Genomic DNA, 22,930 nt, shown 5'->3' on the forward strand with positions numbered 1-22,930 from the left:
CACATGAGTGACTCAACAAGTTCATAAGGGTCTTCTGAGTCCTTCTAGCCTCCCTTGGCACGTCGAGTCATCCCCTTCACTCAATGAGTTCCTCCTGTCACGAATCGCGGGGCAACCCCGACTTGACTCGTCGAGTCCATTTATGAACTCGACAAGTTGCTTCCATGATCATACTCAAATGACCTTCTGAGGTCAGATCTGGTTCTCTAACCTATAGATCTGACCTTCCCACGCGTGATAATCATGTAATGGTCGAATCTCGGTACACATGCAACACAACCAAAGCGTCTTTTGGTGAGATAATCTCTAAAATGGCCTCCTAGGCTCATAACTCAAAAGGTATGGAATAGAGCAGAGTCGTAAGGAATCACTGCACCTCTTAAGGTCCAGATCTATGAACAATTTCGCCTTGGGACCTCACATACTCCAGATTCAAACTAAAAGAGGCATAAAGAAATTCCTAGATTCCATTAGAATCATTATAAACACGAGAATGGAACAAATTGTTACCTCCAACAACTTCCTCTAATCAAATAGAAGTGGATCCAAGCTCCTCAACCCTCTTAGCTTGTTGTACCTCCTTCCTTCTGGCTAAAACATACAAGAAATGGTGAACTATGGCTCTTCTCTCACTCTCAAGGCTCACAGATTCGTTGGTGCTCTCTAGAACGAAGGTAGCCGCAACTAAGGGCCATAAGGTGTAGCAACTGGTTCTTGGAACATATTCTTGTATTTAATTCTGTTAATGATTTATAATTTTGGCCTTGGACTCGGCGAGTCGAAGGACTGACTCGCCGAGTAGAAGCGGGATGAGACGCGGAGTTTAAGTTGCGAACTCGGTGAGTAGCCACTGTCTAGACAAAAATCCTAATCTAGGGGTTTGCACCCTATTTAAACGACCTTATGCAACCTCCATCACTCCATTATTCTCCCAAACACCCCTCACTGAAACCCTAGCCGTTTTTGAAGCAATCTAAGCCTTGTTGGTGGATATTGGTGTTGTGATCTTAAGAAAGGAAGGATAGAAGCTTGAGGAAGCAAGTTGAAATCAAGGGAACCTGAGTTTGTGCACCTTCATCAGCTCATTGAAGGTAAAAGGCTGTGATCTTGCTCATTCATGTGTTAGATCCCTCTTTGGGAGGTTTAGGGCTTTTATGAGCCATTTTTGGTGGCCAACCATGTTTGCAAACATGGTTGGGGGTTTAAGCTTCTTAATCACGTCTTGAAAGGAGTCTCTAGGCAGATTTGGGTTGCTTTTGCACCCATGAAAGGTCCCATGTGCCATATGATCTTGTTTTATGTCCTTTTGAGCTCAAAGTCCCATGCAAGCACGTAAAGTTTGTAACTTGACGTGCTAGATCAATTGTAGAAGCTTGGATCTATCTTTTGATCAAAGGATGTTCATCAGAAAGCAAAGATTTAGGGAATGGACGTGAGCAACTCGGCAAGTCCATTCTTGGACTCGGCGAGTCTAGGGGTTCTGTCCCATTCTGTTGGTGGTCGAAAGGACCCAGTTGAGTGTGGAATGTTTTAAGGGGGTCTCAGGGGAGTGACCTAATGTTCTGGACTAAGCCATTGATCTGGTAGTTCATGGGACTCGGCGAGTGCATGAAGGTGCTCGGCGAGTCCAAGGCAATCTTCATAGAACTCGACGAGTTGTTCATACAACTCGGCGAGCCGAGGACAGAACGTGTTCATCGGATGAAGATTAACTCGATGAGTTGTTCATACAACTCAGAAAGTCGGATGAAGGACCATAGGGTATCTGTTAGGAAGTGAACTCGTCGAGTAAATACCTAACTCGACGAGTAGAGACCGGAGTAAGGACAATCGACTGGATATAGACTCGACGAGTTGGCAAGTCAACTCGACGATTCGGGTCAATTGGAAGTTGACTTTGACCTTGAATTGATTTTGATTTGGAATCAGTCAGGGGTAAAATAGTCATTTTACCCTGGGAATGGTATCAATGTCTGATTAAGTGTTTTATGGAAATATAGCTAGAGGATCATCAGAGCAGCTGTCAGACATTTGTTGATCAGCTTTTCAGCAACCAGCCTTTTGAGGTGAGTTACCTTCCAATATAAGTACAACACCTCAAAATTAGCATAAATAAATGAAAGAATACATACCAGCCACGATATCGGACGCTGCATGGACCTCCTCCACTGTCAACCGGAAGGCTCTCCTGCAAGCCTTCGGTGCCTCGGCCTTCACCGGCCGAACCTTAATAGCTCGCACGGCGGCAGGGGCAGATCCCTGCGGCGCTCCATGTGTTGTCCCATGCAGATGCGGACACTCGGCCTTCCGATAACCCATCTGGTTGCAATGAAAGCAAACCATGATCCCCTTGGGGCAATCCTTGGCTATATTCCCCTCCTTGACACATTTGTAGCAAGCACCCGATCGACAAACCCCGATATGCCCATTGCTGCACTTCCCACAAGTGCGGCCCTTCTGGCCTCCAGATCTCGATTCGGTGGGCTTTGCCCGCTTGGCTGCCGGCTGAGACTGTGCTGGCTGCGGATCCATCTCCTGAGACTCGGCCTCCTCCCTGGCCTGAGTCTCCAACTCAATCTCCCTCTTCCGAGCATTTGCTTCGATCTTAGAAAATGTCTAGTAAGTCGAGTTCGATTCGAACTCCCGAATATCCCTCCTCAAAACTCTCAAATACTGGCTCATGCGTACCTGCTCGGTAGACACCTACTCAGGGCAGAACATCGTCGTCTCATGAAACTTCCTGGTGATCACAGTAACAGAATCAGTGCCCTGGTTGAGGGACAAGAATTCCTGAGCCAGCCGCTCCCTCTCCACCGGAGGAACATACTTGTCTCTGAACATGGTGGTGAACTTCTCCCAGGTAACCTCTGAAATCTCTGCAAAAGTGAAGCTCGCCGTCACGAACTTCCACCAGTCTTCGCTCCCAAGTGAAGCTGGTTTAGCACGAACTGTACCCTCAGATGCTCCGGACATGAACACGTGTAGAAGCATCCCTCGATATCAGAAATCCATCTCATCGCAGCGATCGGATCCTATGTCCCGTCAAGCTCTGGTGGCTTCGTGTTGTTGAACTATCGAAACAACAAAAAGTCACCTCCCTAAGGCCTGGTAGCAGCCACAGATGCAGTAGTTGCAGCAGCCGCAGCCTCACCGTTGCGTACCGCTCATCAAAATTCTCAATCAATGTGATCTTGATAGACACAAACATCTCTGGAATCTCGACTCGAATCGCCGCTGCCACCTCATCGTGGATCATCTAACGAAGCTCCTCGTTACTCATGCCGCTCATCTCAGGTCTGTGCCGTGTCCCAACCATGATATCTCTGAAATACAACATAAAATATCAGAGAGTCGCTCAAGTATACTCGTACTTGATAACTCAACCCTACTTGTTCCCTAGTACCCTAAGGATTCTTACATGGACTACACACTGATCCGGTGTCTTCAGTAGTACGGGCCCTATACTACCGTCCACACTGCATCAGTATTCACCACAAGTCCTCCTCCTTGGATCCCATATCACAAGTACTCTACATCTCGCTAGCATAGGCTACCCTTCGGTAGACCTCTCATATACTCCTCATTGTTACCTACTCACTTTCAAGCATCTCATAGCAACAGAAATCTTCCTAGGCTAAGGCATCACAAATCAGGCCACTCTAGTCCTAATATGACTACCTAACCTACTTTAGCATAACATATCATAACATATCTCATAACGCATAATGTAAGGGTATTTTGGGAAATCACCATTCGGGCGCTTGCGGATCGTACACACTGCTTCCTTCTGCTTTTCTAAAATTCATTTACTTCTTTAGAAAAATTGTTTATTTTATGAAAAACTTTCTCCAATCCTCAGTTTGAGTTCAGATACACCCGAAGATGCACCGGATCCCTCAAACCAAGGCTCTGATACCAACTTGTAACAACGTAAATTTTCAAAACAATTTTTTCATTTTTAAATCATACTATTAATCATCAAAATCAATCCCAAAATATAATATATCCAATGTTATCATAAGAAAACAATTCCCAGAATCTCAACGTAATCTCTATGAGTGTGTACAGATCATTCCGGCGCCTTCCTACGATCCTTGCTAGTACCTGAAACACATAACACAAAAACTGTAAGCATACATGCTTAGTGAGTTCCCCAAAATACCACATACAACACATACGCCTTTCCAGGCCATAACTCTGTGGGACCTTCCGGTCCAAGTGTCTCAAGGGACTTCCGTCCCGAATCCCGGTAGACATTCCAGTCCTACCCTTATCGACCTTCCGGTCCGTAACCTGTTGACCTTCCGGTCCATATCATCTTGACCTTCCGGTCGTTATCATACATAACATACATAAAACATACATATCACATAGCATCATACAACACGTACATCTCATAGCCTATAAGACCTTCCGGTCACACCTAGGTACCCTTTTACATACAGTATAGTGAGAAGACTCACCTCAATGAAGCCAGATAAACTCTCGTGCTCAACGTCCCGACCTAGCCTCTTCCTATCATTTAAATAACATCCCATATCAATATTCTCTCATAGTCTCATCTCTAAAGATTGGGTAGAAGGCCATTATACCCCTCCCTGAACTCTCTTGAATCAGTCTTCACTAGAACCCTAAGGTCAATGAAAGTGAACGGTCACACTTTGACCCGACTCGTTGAGTCCACATGAGTGACTCGGCGAGTTCATATGGGTCTTCTGAATCCAACTATCCTCGCTTGGCACGTCGAGTCATCCCCTTTACTCGATGAGTTCCTCCTGTCACGAATCGCAGGGCAACCCTGACTCGACTCATCGAGTCCATTTATGAACTCAACGAGTTGCTTCCATAATCATACTCAAATGAACTTTTGAGGTTAGATCTGCTTCTCTAACCTTAGGTACGCTTAGCGTACCCAGATGAAACCGCGTACAAAATAAGCGCGCTAGTATGCGCAGCGTACTCCTTGTACGCCCAACGTACTCACAAGCTTAGCACTTAACACAAAGGGACCTAAAATGACAACTTGGAAAAGATGAAGGGTTAAATGGTTGAACCCGAATTCCGGGGTGTTACAATAAAACAGCAAATCATATCATTTTCATAAAACCAAAGTAATCAAAGTTTGTCAATAAATCATCATTATTAGAGTAAATCACAAAATGCGGAATCGAGTAGTGTGTGCTCTGCAATCATCGTCTGCTCTTCCCTTGGAAACCAGAAGTATCTGAAACATAAACTAAAAACCGTAAGCACAAAGCTTAGTGAATTCCCCAAAATACCACATATCATACATACATAAATAAACATATAATGGGCCCCGCCCGACATCGAGCCCCACTCGGTATACAGATATGTCATTCATTGGGCCCCGCCCAGCATACATATAAACATATAAACATATAACACATGCAGTAATCACAAAGATATATAGCATATAGAATGGTCATCGGGCCCCGCCGGATAAGCATACGAGCACATAACACATGCAAGCTTTACGCAGACATCTAGCATCCTAACATAACAAAACCGTGGGCCGACATTGATTCCTTCAACCCGCTAAACATAGTGAGGAAACTCACCTCACACTGTTGAATCCCACATATAACTCTCTCGCAGCTGGCCCGCTAGAATCTTCGCGCTATCAATCTCAAAATACCATCCAATTAAAAATTGGATCTAGTCTCACTCTAAGAGTCCAAACTAGGGTAAAAAAACATTTTTACCCTTTACCCAAGTTGGCCCAAGGCAAAAGCTAAATCCAATTGTCCGAAGGCCCAATGTACATAACAATCACTCAAAGCCCAATATGGCCCAATTTCCCAAATTGGGCCCAATTCTCTTTCATGGGCCTACAACCAAGGAGTCCAATAAAATACCAACAACCCAACAGAAGAATCCCGATGGCCCTAGAAGGCCCAAGAAATCAAAATCCCAACTTAACCTAATACCAAGAATCCCACATGTCTGAATCTCATTGTTGAGATCGTGGGGCGTACTCAGCTCGTACGCTCAGCGTACTCGCTTCAGGGCTTATACGCGCAACATACTTGCTTGTATGCCCAACGTACTCCATCATTTGGCCAACCTTTATTTTCTTAGCTCTTAATCTATTTATACATCAACGCAAACTCAGATCTGACTTCCTTAAGATGGTTTATCATGTAAAGTTGCCAGTTTTACGTGCATGCATGACTTAATGAGGCTCTTAGAGCTCAAAAGAGCTTAACAAATGACTTAACACATGCATAAGACCACAAATGCCCTAAATCTTGGATATTTATGGACAAAGGTACCAAAAGGGTCCTAGATCTACCAACAAGCACTTCTGGTGTCACACCCCAAAACCGGAACGGCGGAAACGTTCTGGGGTGGATGACGTCATGTCAAGTATCACAACACATGCATATAGTAATCAAAGTACAACAAAACATTGCATTAATAGTAGTAGTTTTACATGAATTACATTACAACGTATTAAAGTATACAAGCGAATAGAATAGATACAGCGTGGTACTAAGCTATCTTCATCAACAGCTCCGGGTGTGTACCTGTCTAATGCTAACCTAAGAATACAAGTTATTTGAAAAGCGAGTATCAGCATTTTTACAAATGCTGGTGAGTTCATAAGCATTTAGTGACGTTATCATTCAAATAACTTTAATAAAAGTAGTAGTTTCAGAGATTACAGTGTATTAGAGTTCATTCCAGAAAATCCTATATTTTCTTTAATAAAAGCAGTCTTCTACCAAGACTAGTCAGTGTTATGTGGTAAAAAGTAGTTTTCCCTAAATTGCTATCGTTATTAAAATACTGAATTTGATTATTGAGGAAAACAAACGACATCAGGGAATAACATATGCCTCAGCAGTGAGGACTGCTGACTAAGGCAAGGAATTATAGACTCCAGGAAAGTATCGAACGAACGACACGCCTGGTTCAGTCTAACAAATGGAGGCACAGACCCCAGAAGGTACCAAATGAAAGGCACTGTTGGTAAGGTCTCAAACAGTGAATACAGACCCCAGACAGTATCAAATGAATGATATGTCTTGTAAGGTCAGAACAGTGAATACAGTGAATACAAACCCCAGACAGCATCAAATGAAAGATACGTCTTGTAAGGTCAAAACAGTGTGACTCTGAAAATGAGTTACCAACATACAGTGTAGATTGCTGGTGAAATACCGTTACCTTAAAGCGATGAATTATAAGGTAACCCGGGATACTCGTAACCATACTGACTAGAGTTCCAGTCGCCCTACAAGCCTCTATAAGATGTGACATTTGTCACCCGTTGGCTTGGTAGGCCGGGACTGTAGTTAGCAGTCTGGGTGCAGGGTTGTCAATCCCGTATAGATCTATACACACAATGTCCGCTCTCCCTACAGGAGACTCTGGTTACCAACTAGACTATGGAGAAGGCCGTGTCCTGTAGATGCATCCCAAATAGTGGGTAAAGACTTCCAAATAGTGGGTAGTGTGTGTTTCTAATGTAAGTGTAGACTAGAGGTAGAGACTTTTAACTAAATCGACTAGAGAATTCCTGTACGTCCATACTCATATACATAGTATATTACTAATGAACCAAACGAACTTCGGACGGACATCCGATCCCACCAGACCACATCTCAACAAAGAAAAGGAAATAGGGCGGACGATCCTTCCTAAGTCTTTCAGTCATTACTTATATGTATCTATATAAGCACATACATACATCTAACTACGACTGAGTGTGTATCAAGTAAAAGTGGTTCTTGTGAAGTAGGAGTGTCTAACAATTGAAGTAGGAGCGGTCGCAAGTGAAGTAGGAGTGTCGAACAAGTATAAGCACATCATGAAATAGAGACGACATAAGTGAAGTAAGAGCATCTATCAGGTATAAGCGACTACAAGTATAAGTGGAGTGCAGCGATATCAAGCATAAGTGAAGTAGAAACGTATCTCTATGTAATTGTGTGAACAAGTATAAGCGCCCATCAGGTATGAATGTATCAGGAAGTGGAAACGTTATCAAGTATAAGTGTATCTAAAACTGGAAACATTATCGAGTAGAATTATAAAAGCATAGACGTAAACTTTGAACAACCTTTATATTTTAAGAAAATCACGACTTGGTATTCCTTTGTGAAATAAGTTTGATGAAACACTTTTAGAAATTCTTTGGAAATCTTTCATAAATCAGTTTGAAAGTAAACTTTGATAAATCAGTAAAAGTAAGAACTTGAACAAGTAAAAACCTTTTAGAAAACCATTTATAGTGTCCTACTCAGTAAAATAGTGTACATAATGGTAAAATCTTGTGCATGCGGGTTATCAATCACATATGATTGATATGATAACTGGCATGTTTAACTTGTATTCCCCCTCCCCCTATAAAACATGTAAAAACATTTAAAAGGTTCATTCAGGGGTATGAACTCACCTGGTGTAAGTAGGTCCGACGAAGGTGCCGTTTGGGCGTTCGGTGTCACGCAAGGGCTCGAACACACACAATGACCTATTTAACATATGAAAACATATGTTCACATTCAATTAGTACATATACTACTAATCAAACAAGTATACGCACCCTAAGGAGCGGAAAACAACTTGGTTAAGTGTTTGGGGTGTCGCGGGTAACAACTAAGGGCTCAAATGGCTTAGGAATGGAGTTTACTCTCCAAGAGTAAACCCTTAACACCATGTTTACGGCCCAGGGACTACTCACCATGAGTTTATAGCCGTAAACTCATGGTGAGGGGTTCTAGTGTGTTTAAGGCTTCTAGCTTGCTCAAGGAGTTATTCTAAGTCCAAAACCCTCAAGTGTGAATGAGTTTAAGCATGAAATGGCCCCTTTGAGGAGTTTACAGCCATAAGAAAGGGACCTTACAGCCGTAAGCTCCTATAACCTCTTTCTTTTGGTGTTTTAAGGGCTTAAGTGGTTGTGGGTAAATTCCTAAGCATTTTTCCAAGTCAATGGGGAGTTTAGGGCACCAAATAACCCCTTTGTGGGAGTTTACGGCCCAGGTACCCTTCCGTGAGGGGTTTACGGCCGTAAACTCCTTATGGAGTTGTTTTAATTGCATTTAAGGTCCCTAGCTTGTTGTTGGTCGATTCTAGAATTTAATCCAAGGCCATTGGTGTGTTTAGGGGCATTTTTAACACACAAAAATGAGTTTACTCCCCATGAAGAGGAGTTTACAGCCCAAGAATGTTATTGGGCATTAAACTCTTGTTTACTCTTCCAAATGCCAGTTCAAGGTGTTCTAGGTCCGACTCCATAAGCCTACAAGTCATATCTAAGCCTTAGGGACAATTTGGAGGGGTTTTGGGGCTTAAAAACCCCATTAATTGGTGTTCACGGCCCAAGAGTGTTCTTGGGCCATAAAGTCATGATGTTGTCCCTATTTTATGTTTTAAACTCGAATTTGTACGCTAGATAAGTTATACAACGAGTTAGGATAGTTTACCTACTCGTTTGGGGCTCGAAACAGACGATTTTTGGCTCGGGAAAAAGTTGTAGAGAGAGAGAGAGAGTTTGGAGAGCGTAAAAATTATCCAATGGACTCCACTCACCCTTATATAGGGGTTGGAGTTGGGGCTCAGTGGGATTCTACTCGATACTGTCATTATACGGGGCTTTTGGTTGCACCCGATTTAGTGGTCGTAATAATAAAACTAACTTTTCCAACTAAATGGAAATGTGTATTATGAGTTTTTATTTCTCTTATCACGACTTAACGACATAATTAAGTGAAACATTTATTTATTTGACGACCTCTTATTAACGAAACTTTTATAATCTGGAATATTTTGTTAACGGTAACGGGGAAATGTAACGGAACAACTTGGGTTGTCACATCATCCCCCCGTTAGAGGGAATTTCATCCCGAAATTTAGGTCTTGGCAAGGAAGTAGGTATGAATGGCCAAATAGAGGTAAGAGAGTACTTCCTATACGGTTGTCCTCGCATTCCCAAGTGATCTCCGGTCTATGTTTGTCATTCCAACAGACCCTCACATACGGGATGCGGATTCCGTCTCGTGTAGCTAGTGGGTTCCAACTGGTGTATCTATAAGGTTAGGGTTTGCATTGGATTCTATCAAGATGAGTGAGGCATGAAGAGTGTCGTCGGAAAATCACATATCAAGTCTAAGAAGTGGATCGACCGGGTGTGAATTTGGTGGTATATCCGAAAGTAGTAACGGCCTGAAAAGGGGTGGACCAAGTCTCTGTGAGGATTCTCATATGGTCCTAAGCTCTCTGAATGGTAGATCTTTTCAGTACTCAGAACATAGTATACTTCTATGGCAAGATCATCACTGGCATAATTCGCCATTCCGAAGTTCCTAACATTCTTACTCGTGCTGTGTGTATAGTCCTTCAGGTTGGTTCTTAGGAATCTCGAGTGGTCTTTTGGTTTCGTGTTTCCTGTCAACTGGCTGATAGAGACTTTCTAGATCGTCGAGTGGGTTGCGTGACTATGGTTATCGGTTTGCTGTAGAGTGTCTATCTCAAGCTTGTGCAAAATGAATCTAAACTAAAGGATCTTGAGATGCGGAAACCCTGAGGGTCCGGGAGATAGGGTTACATCAGACGAGTGTGGGACTATCTCGGGAGGTGGTTCTACTATCTCTGCGTGAGATAGTATTTGTGGAACACCTAATAGTCCAATGAATCTCTAAGACCTTGGTTTATCCTAGTGCGGGAAGCGTATGTTACTGCATAACCCTTCGACTAACACCAAGGCTGGTGTCGAGTCTATAATCTCTTCGGGATCTGGGTCACGAGGTTCAACGCAACGACTATCGCACTTTGATCAAGGATTCTTGGCTGCGAAGGTTATCCTGTGGTTCTCGGTATCCTAGTGTTCACTTCGGAAGTGTAATTCATCGTCTACAGGGTGACGACGATTTCCTCCTTGCGAGAGGGTGGAGGATGATAAGCACCACTTGTCTATAACTGGGTGGACGAGGTGCCTGAGTAGTGCGAGCACCTACCACACTACTCTTCCGAAGGTTTTGAGTTTCCTCGGTCTAGGTCAGATCTAGTGAGTATAGGGTCTCATCACTCGGAACTTTGCTAGGTTAACCCGCAGTGATTCTCTTGACTCCGGCTCCTATGTTATGGAATAGGGTGAAAGTGTTTTCTAAGAGGTTCGTGGTAGAGCACATGCTTAGCCTAACCACCAATACTTGGTGTATGCAAGCAGTAAACAATTGAGGTCGGTAGGATGTTCAGCTGTGCGACTCCACCCCAAACCCACGACCCAACGAGGAACAGAGAATAGGGAGCAAACACACACCTTAAATCTTTTTGATCTCGATTATATGCCACCTTTATGCGTATACCTGGCTATAGTGGTTAGTCCCATGACTTCGTTTCTCTGGGTTCACGAACCGGATGTGCGAGGTGCGAAGGGTCTCCCGGGGGAATCTACGGAGTATGCTTCGATTGGTCGTCGTCTACTGGAGTTTCTATAGTGTCCTTCGATTCGGTGTTCATCTGACTACAACGGGTCGGTCAACAGCGTACGGTATCCTCTCTTGGGTACTTCAGAAGGTTCGAGACAAGAGGGGTGATTGACGGATCGTATTAGGTCTGATTATTTGTGTTAGTTTTAGGTTCGGGATAACCTTTATTTGCCGACATGGCTATGGAGAAAGTTCTTTTTACACAGCACTAAGGATGTACACATGGTTGCACGAAGTCGAACCATGATCAATAGAGTCGTCGAAGTTGGCACACTCCGACCTAATGCATAATGAAGATCGATAGAGTCATGTGCCAAACAGGAACACAAGTTCTAGGCATCCTGGGTTTTGTCCTGTGTATCACTGCCGCGGATACTTGGACCGATAGAGTCGACGCGGAACTATAGAGAGTCCTAAGTGTTTCCGAATAGAGTACCTTTTCATGAATGGATTCTCACAAGGCATTTCTATAATCGCCTCACATATACTAGTCATGTATATTTAAGGTGGGGAGGACTGTTGACTGAGCGACCCCACCCTAAATCCACAACCAAACGAGGAACAGGAAATGAGGCGGCATTCGCTCACTCTAGGTCTGTCCATCTTAAATATACATGGCCGTAATGTATATGTTTAGCCATTATAGTTTTACCTGATGAATTTTTAAATTTTAAAACAGTGCTGCGACTTTCGCCTTGTTGGGGAAATATTTACATTTGAATTAGTCTTTATTGTTTTTAGTTTAGTTATCCGAGATCGAGAGAGGTACCAAAAATCTATCGAGTTCCTTGACGCTTCTTCCTAAGCATTAGAGTTAGGCTCCTTCTGTGTCCTTGTTGTTTCCTTCAGTTGGGCAATCTCTTTTGAGGTGTCCAATCACACCACATATATGGCAAACTGGATTTGTCGTCACATTGGTGATTGATGCAATACGCTCCACCGCAGTTCTGCATACACGAGCCGTATGCCCCTTCATGTTGCACCTAACACATAAGAGTTCCTGGCAGGCACCATGATGATGGTAGCTGCACTTGCTGCAGTGGGGAAGGTCTCCTAGGTATGGTCTTCTTGAGGTTGGGAGGGAAGGATTGACAGGGGTATGGACTACCTCAGCTCGTTGCCCTTTGGAAGGTCCTTGAGCCGAAGTACTTCCCTCCTCAATCTTGAGTTTTCTCTTTAGTGGGTTCATTGGAGGTTCTTGGGTGGCTGAGTATGGAAGTGTTGGTTGTTGCTGTCCATTGCTAGGATCGGAAATCCCGACAGGGCCCTTGCTAACATTGGCGGCGTTAGCATTCAGGTGAGCCATGACAGCTGCTACAGCTGTTGAGACTGCAGCTTGGAACGTAGCTTCGTCGAATAAGAGTGTAGGTTTCTTGCTCGAGGACTGGTTACGCTTCTTCAGTGGCATGGTTTTTCCTACACGGAAACGAATACAAGATAATGAGGGACGATGGTTAACACTAGACATTTATGTCCTGAACGCATTAGGCATAAATTTTTCCCGTGCCACGGGTACTGGTTGTCTGAGTGTCGACCTACATCCCTATGATGTAGTCCTGGTCTGCAAGGTAAGAGTGTGAGTATCGGAAAAAGGCCATAAGGTGCGAGTCGTTCCTACTAAGTTACCTTTATACTGGGAAAGGTTTCACTCTCCGACCTGGAGAGATTTGAGAACGGTTCGGAACGAAACTGCAGAAAGAGAGGCTCACAAGGGCAAATGACTAAATTCTCTCAATAGAGATGCGGGGATCCGCCCTAATCGTGTATCTAGCAACGGGAAATGACGATCTACCTAACACATAGTGTGAGTAGTGTAACCACTAACTCACTAAATTGTATTATTTTATGGGTGTATTAGCATGACGAACACGAGGAAAAGACAATTCCCGGGTTCCATGTACTGGCTCCCTCGGTCTGCCTTGTATCTTTGACTCGAATCGGCGTTGGTTTCCTTCGGGTAGTTACCTAGGGTTCTCTCCTCGTATGGACATATTGAATTTCTACTCCGCCTTCCTTCTGATCCCGACTCTGGGTGTCATCACTTCATGATGGATGACTGGGAATCTCCGAAGTTTAGGCGAATTTTCTCACCAATGTCCCTAAAATGATACAGGCACTTGGTGAATTCAATAGCCTCAACCCAGTTCATTCGTTTCCTAGTTGGAAATCTTCTCAATGAACCTCCTCTGGGTCTGAATCAACTCATCTGCCGATCACTGAAGTGGTTAGGGTTGTCTACAGGGTTCGTGCGAGAATGGAAATGTCTAAAGAATCCTAAGAGATTATTAACATTTCACTGTATGATCCATATCGAGTCCTGCTATGATTACACAGGGTATAAAAATTATATATAACTTAGATCCGATAGGCCTTCGAATATGTCATACTACTCTATATCCACATCCCAACGAGGAAAAGGAATTAGAGCGAAGCCACACATTCTTAGCTTATGGGGTCCTTACTATATATAACCTTGGGAGTACACCCTCTGTAGTCGTAGGTATATCAATAAGGATCTTTTTAGTTATTCATGCAAGGTTGTTTATGGTTCCTAAAATACCCCTATGGTATTTTAATTCTTGTTTGCTTCTTATCTTCTGAATATGATTATGGGATTAGTGTGAATCTTTTAGCGTTCTAAAATACTCCTATAGTATTTTAACTTAGTGTTTGGCTCTAACATTTCTAGTTGGTAAGTTTCAAACCTGTTGTACACCACTATCACTCCCAAGCACATGTTCATCGCATCTCGGATAAATGTAGTTGGTCAGGTTACATTTATTCCAGCTTACGATTACATAACTGCCCAGGTTTGACAGTAGTGCTCAAAATCTGAAGACTTTTATTATTGTTCTCCTTGTGATACTTTTGTTCGAGTGTTTAGATTTTTGGATGTTATTATACTTTGGTAAAATATGGTTATGTTTTAAGGTATAATTCTTGGTTAGAGTGTTTTATCCCATTGTGCTTATAGGTTATATATCTTTTATGAATTGATATACTTAGCTCACTATAAACAATGCTCTGATACCAATCTGTCACACCACAAAACCGGAACGGCGGAAACGTTCTGGGGTGGATGACGTCATGTCAAGTATCACAACACATGCATATAGTAATCAAAGTACAACAAAACATTGCATTAATAGTAGTAGTTTTACATGAATTACATTACAACGTATTAAAGTATACAAGCGAATAGAATAGATACAGCGTGGTACTAAGCTATCTTCAACAACAGCTACGGGTGTGTACCTGTCTAATGCTAACCTGAGAATACAAGTTATTTGAAAAGCGAGTATCAGCATTTTTACAAATGCTGGTGAGTTCATAAGCATTTAGTGACGTTATCATTCAAATAACTCTAATAAAAGTAGTAGTTTCAGAGATTACAGTGTATTAGAGTTCATTCCAGAAAATCCTATATTTTCTTTAATAAAAGCAGTCTTCTACCAAGACTGGTCAGTGTTATGTAGTAAAAAGTAGTTTCCCTAAATTGCTATCGTTATTAAAATACTGAATTTGATTATTGAGGAAAACAAACGACATCAGGGAATAACATATGCCTCAGCAGTGAGGACTGCTGACTAAGGCAAGGAATTATAGACTCCAGGAAAGTATCGAACGAACGACACGCCTGGTTCAGTCTAACAAATGGAGGCACAGACCCCAGAAGGTACCAAATGAAAGGCACTGCTGGTAAGGTCTCAAACAGTGAATACAGACCCCAGACAGTATCAAGTGAATGATACGTCTTGTAAGGTCAGAACAGTGAATACAGACCCCAGACAACATCAAATGAAAGATACGTCTTGTAAGGTCAAAACAGTGTGACTCTGAAAATGAGTTACCAACATACAGTGTAGATTGCCGGTGAAATACCGTTACCTTAAAGCCATGAATTATAAGGTAACCCGGGATACTTGTAACCATACTGACTAGAGTTCCAGTCGCCCTACAAGGGTCTATAAGATGTGACATTTGTCACACGTTGGCTTGGTAGGCCGGGACTGTAGCTAGCAGTCTGGGTGTGGGGTTGTCAATCCCGTATAGATCTATACACACAATGTACGCTCTCCCTACAGGAGACTCTGGTTACCAACTAGACTACGGAGAAGGCCGTGTCCTGAAGATGCATCCCAAATAGTGGGTAGAGACTTCCAAATAGTGGGTAGTGTGTGTTTCTAATGTAAGTGTAGACTAGATGTAGAGACTCTTAACTGAATCGACTAGAGCATTCCTGTACGTCCATACTCATATACATAGTATATAACTAATGAACCAAACGACCTTCGGACGGCCATCCAATCCCAACAGACCACATCTTAACGAAGAAAAGGAAATAGGGCGGACGATCCTTCCTAAGTCTTTCAGTCATTACTTATATGTATCTATATAAGCACAGTCATACATCTAACTACGACTGAGTGTGTATCAAGTAAAAGTGGTTCTTGTGAAGTAGGAGTGTCTAACAAGTGAAGTAGGAGCGGTCACAATTGAGGTAGGAGTGTCGAACAAGTATAAGCGCATCACGAAATAGAGACGACATAAGTGAAATAAGAGCGTCTATCAGGTATAAGCGACTACAAGTATAAGTGGAGTGGAGCGATATCAAGTATAGGTGAAGTAGAAACGTATCTCTAAGTAAGAGTGTGAACAAGTATAAGCGTCCATCAGGTATGAATGTATCACGAAGTGGAAACGTTATCAAGTATAGGTGTATCTCAAAGTGGAAACATTATCGAGTAGAATTATAAAAGCATAGACGTAAACTTTGAACAACCTTTATATTTTAAGAAAATCGACTTGGTATTCCTTTGTGAAATAAGTTTGATGAAACACTTTTAGAAATTCTTTGGAAATCTTTCATAAATCAGTTTGAAATGAAACTTTGATAAATCAGTAAAAGTAAGAACTTGAACAAGTGAAAACCTTTTAGAAAACCATTTATAGTGTCCTACTCGGTAAAACAGTGTACAGAATGGTAAAATCTTGTGCATGCGGGTTATCAATCACATATGATTGATATGATAACTGGCATGTTTAACTTGTATTCCCCCACCCCCCTATAAAACATGTAAAAACATTTAAAAGGTTCATTCAGGGGTATGAACTCACCTGGTGTAAGTAGGTCCGACGAAGGTGCCGTTTGGGCGTTCGGTGTCACACAAGGACTCGAACACACACAATGACCTATTTAACATATGATAACATATGTTCACATACAATTAGTACATATAATACTAATCAAAAAAGTATACGCACCCTAAGGAGCGGAAAACACCTTGGTTAAGTGTTTGGGGTGTCGCGGGTAACAACTAAGGGCTCAAATGGCTTAGGAATGGAGTTTACTCTCCAAGAGTAAACCCTTAACACCATGTTTACGGCCCAGGGACTACTCACCATGAGTTTATAGCCGTAAACTCATGGTGAGGGGTTCTAGTGTGTTTAAGGCTTCTAGCTTGATTAAGGAATTATTCTAAGTCCAAAACCCTCAAGTGTGAATGAGTTTAAGCATGAAATGGCCCCTTTGAGGAGTTTACGGCCATAAGCAACGGAGTTTACGGCTGTAAGCTCCTATACCCTCTTTCTTTTGGTGTTTTAAGGGCTTAAGTGGTAGTGGGTAAATTCCTAAGCATTTTTCCAAGTCAAATGGGGAGTTTAGGGTACCAAATAACCCCTTTTTGGGAGTTTATGGCCCAGGTACCCTTTCATGAGGGGTTTATGGCCTTAAACTCCTTATGGAGTTTGTTTTAATTGCATTTAAGGTCCCTAGCTTGTTGTTGGTGGATTCTAGAATTTAATCCAAGGTCATTGGTGTGTTTAGGGGCATTTTTAACACACAAAAATGAGTTTACTCCCCATGAAGAGGAGTGTACAGCCCAAGCATGTTCTTGGGCAGTAAACTCTTGTTTACTCTTCCAAATTCTAGTTCAAGGTGTTCTAAGTCCGATTCCATAAGCCTACAAGTCATATCTAAGCCTTAGGGACAATTTGGAGGGGTTTTGGGGCTTAAAAACCCCATTAATTGGTGTTCACGACCCAAGAGTGTTCTTGGGCCGTAAACTCATGATGTTGTCCCTTTTTTATGTTATAAACTCGAATTTGTACGCTAGATAAGTTATACAACGAGTTAGGATAGTTTACCTACTCGTTTGGGGCTCGAAACGGTAGATTTTTGGCTCGGTAAAAAGTTGTAGAGAAAGGGAGTTTGGAGAGTGTAAAAAGTCTCCAATGGACTCCACTTATCCTTATATAGGGGTTGGATTTGGGGCTCAGTGGGATTCTACCTGATACTATCGTTATACGGGGCTTTTGGTCGCACCCGATTTAGTGGTTGTAATAATAAAAACTAACTTTTCCAACTAAATGGAAATGTGTATTATGAGTTTTTATTTCTCTTATCACGACTTAACGACATAATTAAATGAAATATTTATTTATTTGATGACCTCTTATTAACGGAACTTTTATAAACTGGAATATTCCGTTAACGGTAATGGGGAAATGTAACGGAACAACTTGGGTTGTCACATCTGGAGTGAAGCAAAATGCTTAACAATCAAACCATCGACTCAAAGAGCATAAAATGGAACCAAACTAGATCTAGCATTATGGACTAGCAAGATGGAAACTTTTTACCTCACAAGGACAGAAAATGAATGAAACATTTATTTATTTGATGACCTCTTATTAACGGAACTTTTATAAACTGGAATATTCCGTTAACGGTAATGGGGAAATGTAACGGAACAACTTGGGTTGTCACATCTGGAGTGAAGCAAAATGCTTAACAATCAAACCATCGACTCAAAGAGCATAAAATGGAACCAAACTAGATCTAGCATTATGGACTAGCAAGATGGAAACTTTTTACCTCACAAGGACAGAAAATGAATGGCTTATATCAGATCTTCAATCTCCAACCACAACTCCAAATGGTTCACTTCTTCTTCTTATTCATAATGCACCAAAAATCATACTTTAAGGCTCAAACTCTCAAGATCTCACTTAGGGTTTGATTTTCTTGACAAGAATGGATGGAGGCTGACTAAACATAACCTAGTACACAATCATACGCCCCGCCACTACAAACTAAATGACATTTAGTGGCATATTTTTTTTGTGCCACTATATAGTGCTTTTAATGGCACATTCTAAATGCCACTATAAAAATCAATGATTTCATGGCATTTAACTTTTAATGCCAATAAAACTCATATATTAGTGACATAATAATTACAAATGACACTATATGTTCTATTTTTATTTAATCACTTCTTTTTTTTGTGCCGCTAAAACTATTAAGCTATTATTTTCTTTTCCGTCGTTGTTTTCCACTTGTTATTTTTCATTTTTCGTGTTCCTTACTTGCGATTTCCATGAAATGACAAGTTAGGGCAAAAGAGGCAAAATGCTCCCAGAAATTGTGATACTTTGAACTCGGAATGCTCTCAACTCTAACTGTGCTCTAGATTCCATCCATTGTTGCGTTGTAAAGACTCATCCGTCATTGCTATAGGTTGTTCCCCATCGTCCTCGCCCACCTCCACTATTGTGTTTTTTTCCTGTCTATGCTTTTATCAGATAATCCATTATGTCTTTTCTTCCTACTTCGTCTCATTATCCTCAAAATTTTCCTTTTATTTTTGTAAACCATTCAATGGCAAGAGCTTTTAGCATTTCTTCTGAGCAACAATTTCGTACAAACTCATGACATTTGAGAAAATCAGAAGCAATTTTTAACATTTCTTTATGTATATAAAATAGAAAATTGTTTATTATGTTCCACATAAATGATCCTAGAACTTGTATGATACTGACTCCTGATCGAGCATATACTTTAAGTATATGTTATATACCACCGACTGTAACTTTACATTCAAAAAGCAAAATAAATTAATAACAAGGTTCAAAAAAATTATTTTGTTATATGAGAGGATAAAATGAAAACTTTTCCTTATAACTTGAAACTAATGTGGTAATTTTCTTATATCTCATTTCGAGGTTAAACTTAAACACTCATTTAATATATAATATATAGACTGAAGAGGAGATGTACCTCGCCACCTGTCCAAAATGTCTAGCTTTGCTTCACCACAACACTACCTAAAACTCTCTCAATTTTGTTCTAATTTCATCACGTTTAGAATTTAGGTTATATTTTTGTTTATTTCATCGATTCTATTTGCTACATGAACAATCAGGTTTAAAATTGATAAAAACAGTTGAAACTTTGTCAAAGAATGTTACAACTAAGCACAAAAGAGGATCATATGTTTACCTTCTTTAGGTAATGAAAAGATTTTTCAACATTTGAATAGTAATTTTTAATTATTGGTGTTTTGTGTATGTGTATGTGTGTGTTAGGATTTCATGGAAAAGACTGTGTTTCTTGCTTTAGCAATGGGACAGAAGAGATTTATTGCTTCTTTATGCAAAATTGTTGAAAAGTATGCTGAGATTTTAGCAAGTCAATGACTTTTGACAACATATATGAAGTATTTAAACGTAATCGGCACAAAATATTTGTCTCATGAACTTGTGTTCTTAAGTGATTGGATTGCCCTTTTATCTCAACCTTGTATGGTATTCATTATACTTAATTCACGCTAAGTTGCTGTTATTTATAACAATAATTGTATTTATTACATTTGGTTATTTTATATTTGCAGACAAAAAGGCAAATGGTTTGTTGATTTTGTTCACTCTCAACCACTAATAGGAGTTGTATATGATGCAAACCAGCAAAAAAAACTCTTTAAATTCGTTGAACCTACTAGAAACTATTATCAGGTCTTTGTTATGGTAATCAGTGTACACAATTGATTTAATCTAATCTTGGAGTTTAATTTAATTAATCTTGGAATCCTATTTTGTGTTTAGGATAAGATCTCTTATCAATAGGAAAGCTATCAAAAACTACCTGGTCCTTTATACAACACACAATATCAATAACAATAACATTTTTCCATGTTTGTTCAATCTCCTACATCTGAAATTCCACCGGTAAGTAATTATTTTAAAACTTCCATTTTCTCCCTTTAATTTTAACGTGCTTAAACTTATAATTTACATTTATGTTGTTTTAGACGGGGTTCAATGATCCAACTCCAATTGCAACTCAAGTTCTCCCCAAAGTCTTTGTTACTACAACTCCACCTATCATGAGAAACGTTGACCAATACCATCAACCGCCAGTCTTCGGCTCTCATATATATCTTGTATATATGTCTTTATTATTAATGTTTACAATATTGTATCTATAAATTAATAATTGTAAGTCTGATGATGCATGCATAATAAATACCAAAGTTTGGTCGATGCTAACCATGATTACCAAGCGATGAAAAACCTTGCAAACAACGATTGTAAGTTATTATTCTTTTGAGTTTACACCCTCCCCAACCCCTAACCCATATGCTAACATGGCTTTAATAGGTTTCCTTTTAGAGGGAACCTAAAAAGATGTGAGTTATAATCGATGTAAAGCTATATTACCATAATACCCTTTTGATACTACTTATCTTTGTGTACTTTATCCATAATGGCAATGTATGTACATTACTTCACCAATAATAGCAATATACTTGCATTTGCCATTATTTTTATTAATAATAGCAATGTAGTAGCATGTGCTACCAATATGTGAATTGTACTTTTTTGTTGGATATTTGTATTATTAGTAAGGGAATGCATGTATGTTGCTATTATTAGTAATGAGTTGTACGTATGTTGTTATTATGTGTACTTTATCTTTTAACCGTAACAACATACTTACATTTTTCACTGATAATAATAACATACTTTATTTTTAACATAAAAGCAATGTGCTTACATTTTGCTACCAATATGGACATTGTACGTTATTGCTATTATTGCTAAAAAATGTTAGCATATTGCTATTATGAGTAAAAAATTGTAACTACGTTGCTACTATGTGTAATTAAAATGTAAGTAGGTTGCTTTTACGAGTTACATATTGTTGTTGTTGGTGAAAAAAATACATAAATTAAGCACATTGTTGTTATGGGTAAAAAATGAAAGTGCATTGCCTATATTAGTAAAGTACGTTGCTAATTCCTACAATTTGTCCTTACAAAAATGTTGTTTGTTGGCCATCATCATTTTCATTCTTTAATTTTGGAACATGAATTGTGGAAGCATTTGCTGTAAAAACAATAGCATGGGAGAACGAGAGGGAACCAAGTTCACTTAGAGTAAGAAAAAAAATAGATTTTTTGCATCTAATTTAATGATTTTCATTAAATATTTTATTCTTTCATTCAAATTTCATTAAATAATGGTCAGTAATGGAGAAGAAATGTTTGTAGTGTTTGTCTTTTATGATTAAATCGAAAGAATATAATGGTTCATTCCAATTGAATATAAAATAAAATCTTTGTTTTGTTTGATGGATGGAAAATATATATTTTTTTTGTGTGTTATATGTTAATTTTTTATTTTATTTTATATTATAGATGAAAGTTATGTGGATATAAGTAGCCTAAATTATAGCATCTCATGAGTATTTTTCCGTATAAAATGTGCATTAATTTTTTTTTGGTCTTCTGGCTAATAAAAAAATGCCACTAAACCTTAAAATGCGTAACTAAAAGTAATATAAATTCTTGAATCAAATTACCATTCTGTGGCACAAAATAAGTGTCACGAAAGACCTTTCTTCTACCCTGACAAATAAAAAGGTGTCACGAAAAGCCTAAAAAACTGCAGCGGCGAAAGCAAAAAATGTCATTAAAAGATTTTAGTGAGAGTGTTTCTAGTGACACTAAATGACATATTTTTTGTAGTGCGCGTACGTGTCCGAAAGCGTGATCAAGCATCCGGCTACTATGCTAAGCGTACGACCCTGCACGCCCCGAGTACTAGCCTTAAGGACCATTCTTGCAAACTTTTTCGATCACAGATTAAATGTGAAACTTACAAATTTTCCAAGTGTTACAGGAATTATCAAAAATTGGCAAGAATACCCCAATACAAAAACATAAACACAACTATTGCATGTTAGAAAAAAAAAAAGTATAATTTGCATTTGCAATTGCAATTGCAAAGAAAACAATGTAGGAAGTCTACTTTATTCATCATTACTTTTACTAAATTATACTAAATTAGTGAAGTGAACAACTTTTAGTTTCAACAACCATCGTTCTTGCACAAAACATATAGATAACACTACCTTTTTAATTAGGATAAAATGGCTAAACACATGATGGTGCATTTTTGCATTTACATTCCTATAAAGTGGCTCATTAATCTCAACAGTCCTTTCATGTCACAACAACGATGATCAATTTGCAACAAAAATTTAAGTTCATACAACAGTATACAAAATAAATCACTGCAGCTGATTATGGCCAGGTGCATGAGGAAGAGAGGGAAGTCTATTGTCAGCAGGAAAAGAATTTGGTGACATCCCCACAGCCACTGGTCATGCATTATTATAATATCAAACATTG

The sequence above is a fragment of the Lactuca sativa genome, chromosome 5 (genome assembly GCF_002870075.4).
Source record: "Lactuca sativa cultivar Salinas chromosome 5, Lsat_Salinas_v11, whole genome shotgun sequence".
In the NCBI taxonomy this organism is placed as follows: Eukaryota; Viridiplantae; Streptophyta; class Magnoliopsida; order Asterales; family Asteraceae; genus Lactuca; species Lactuca sativa.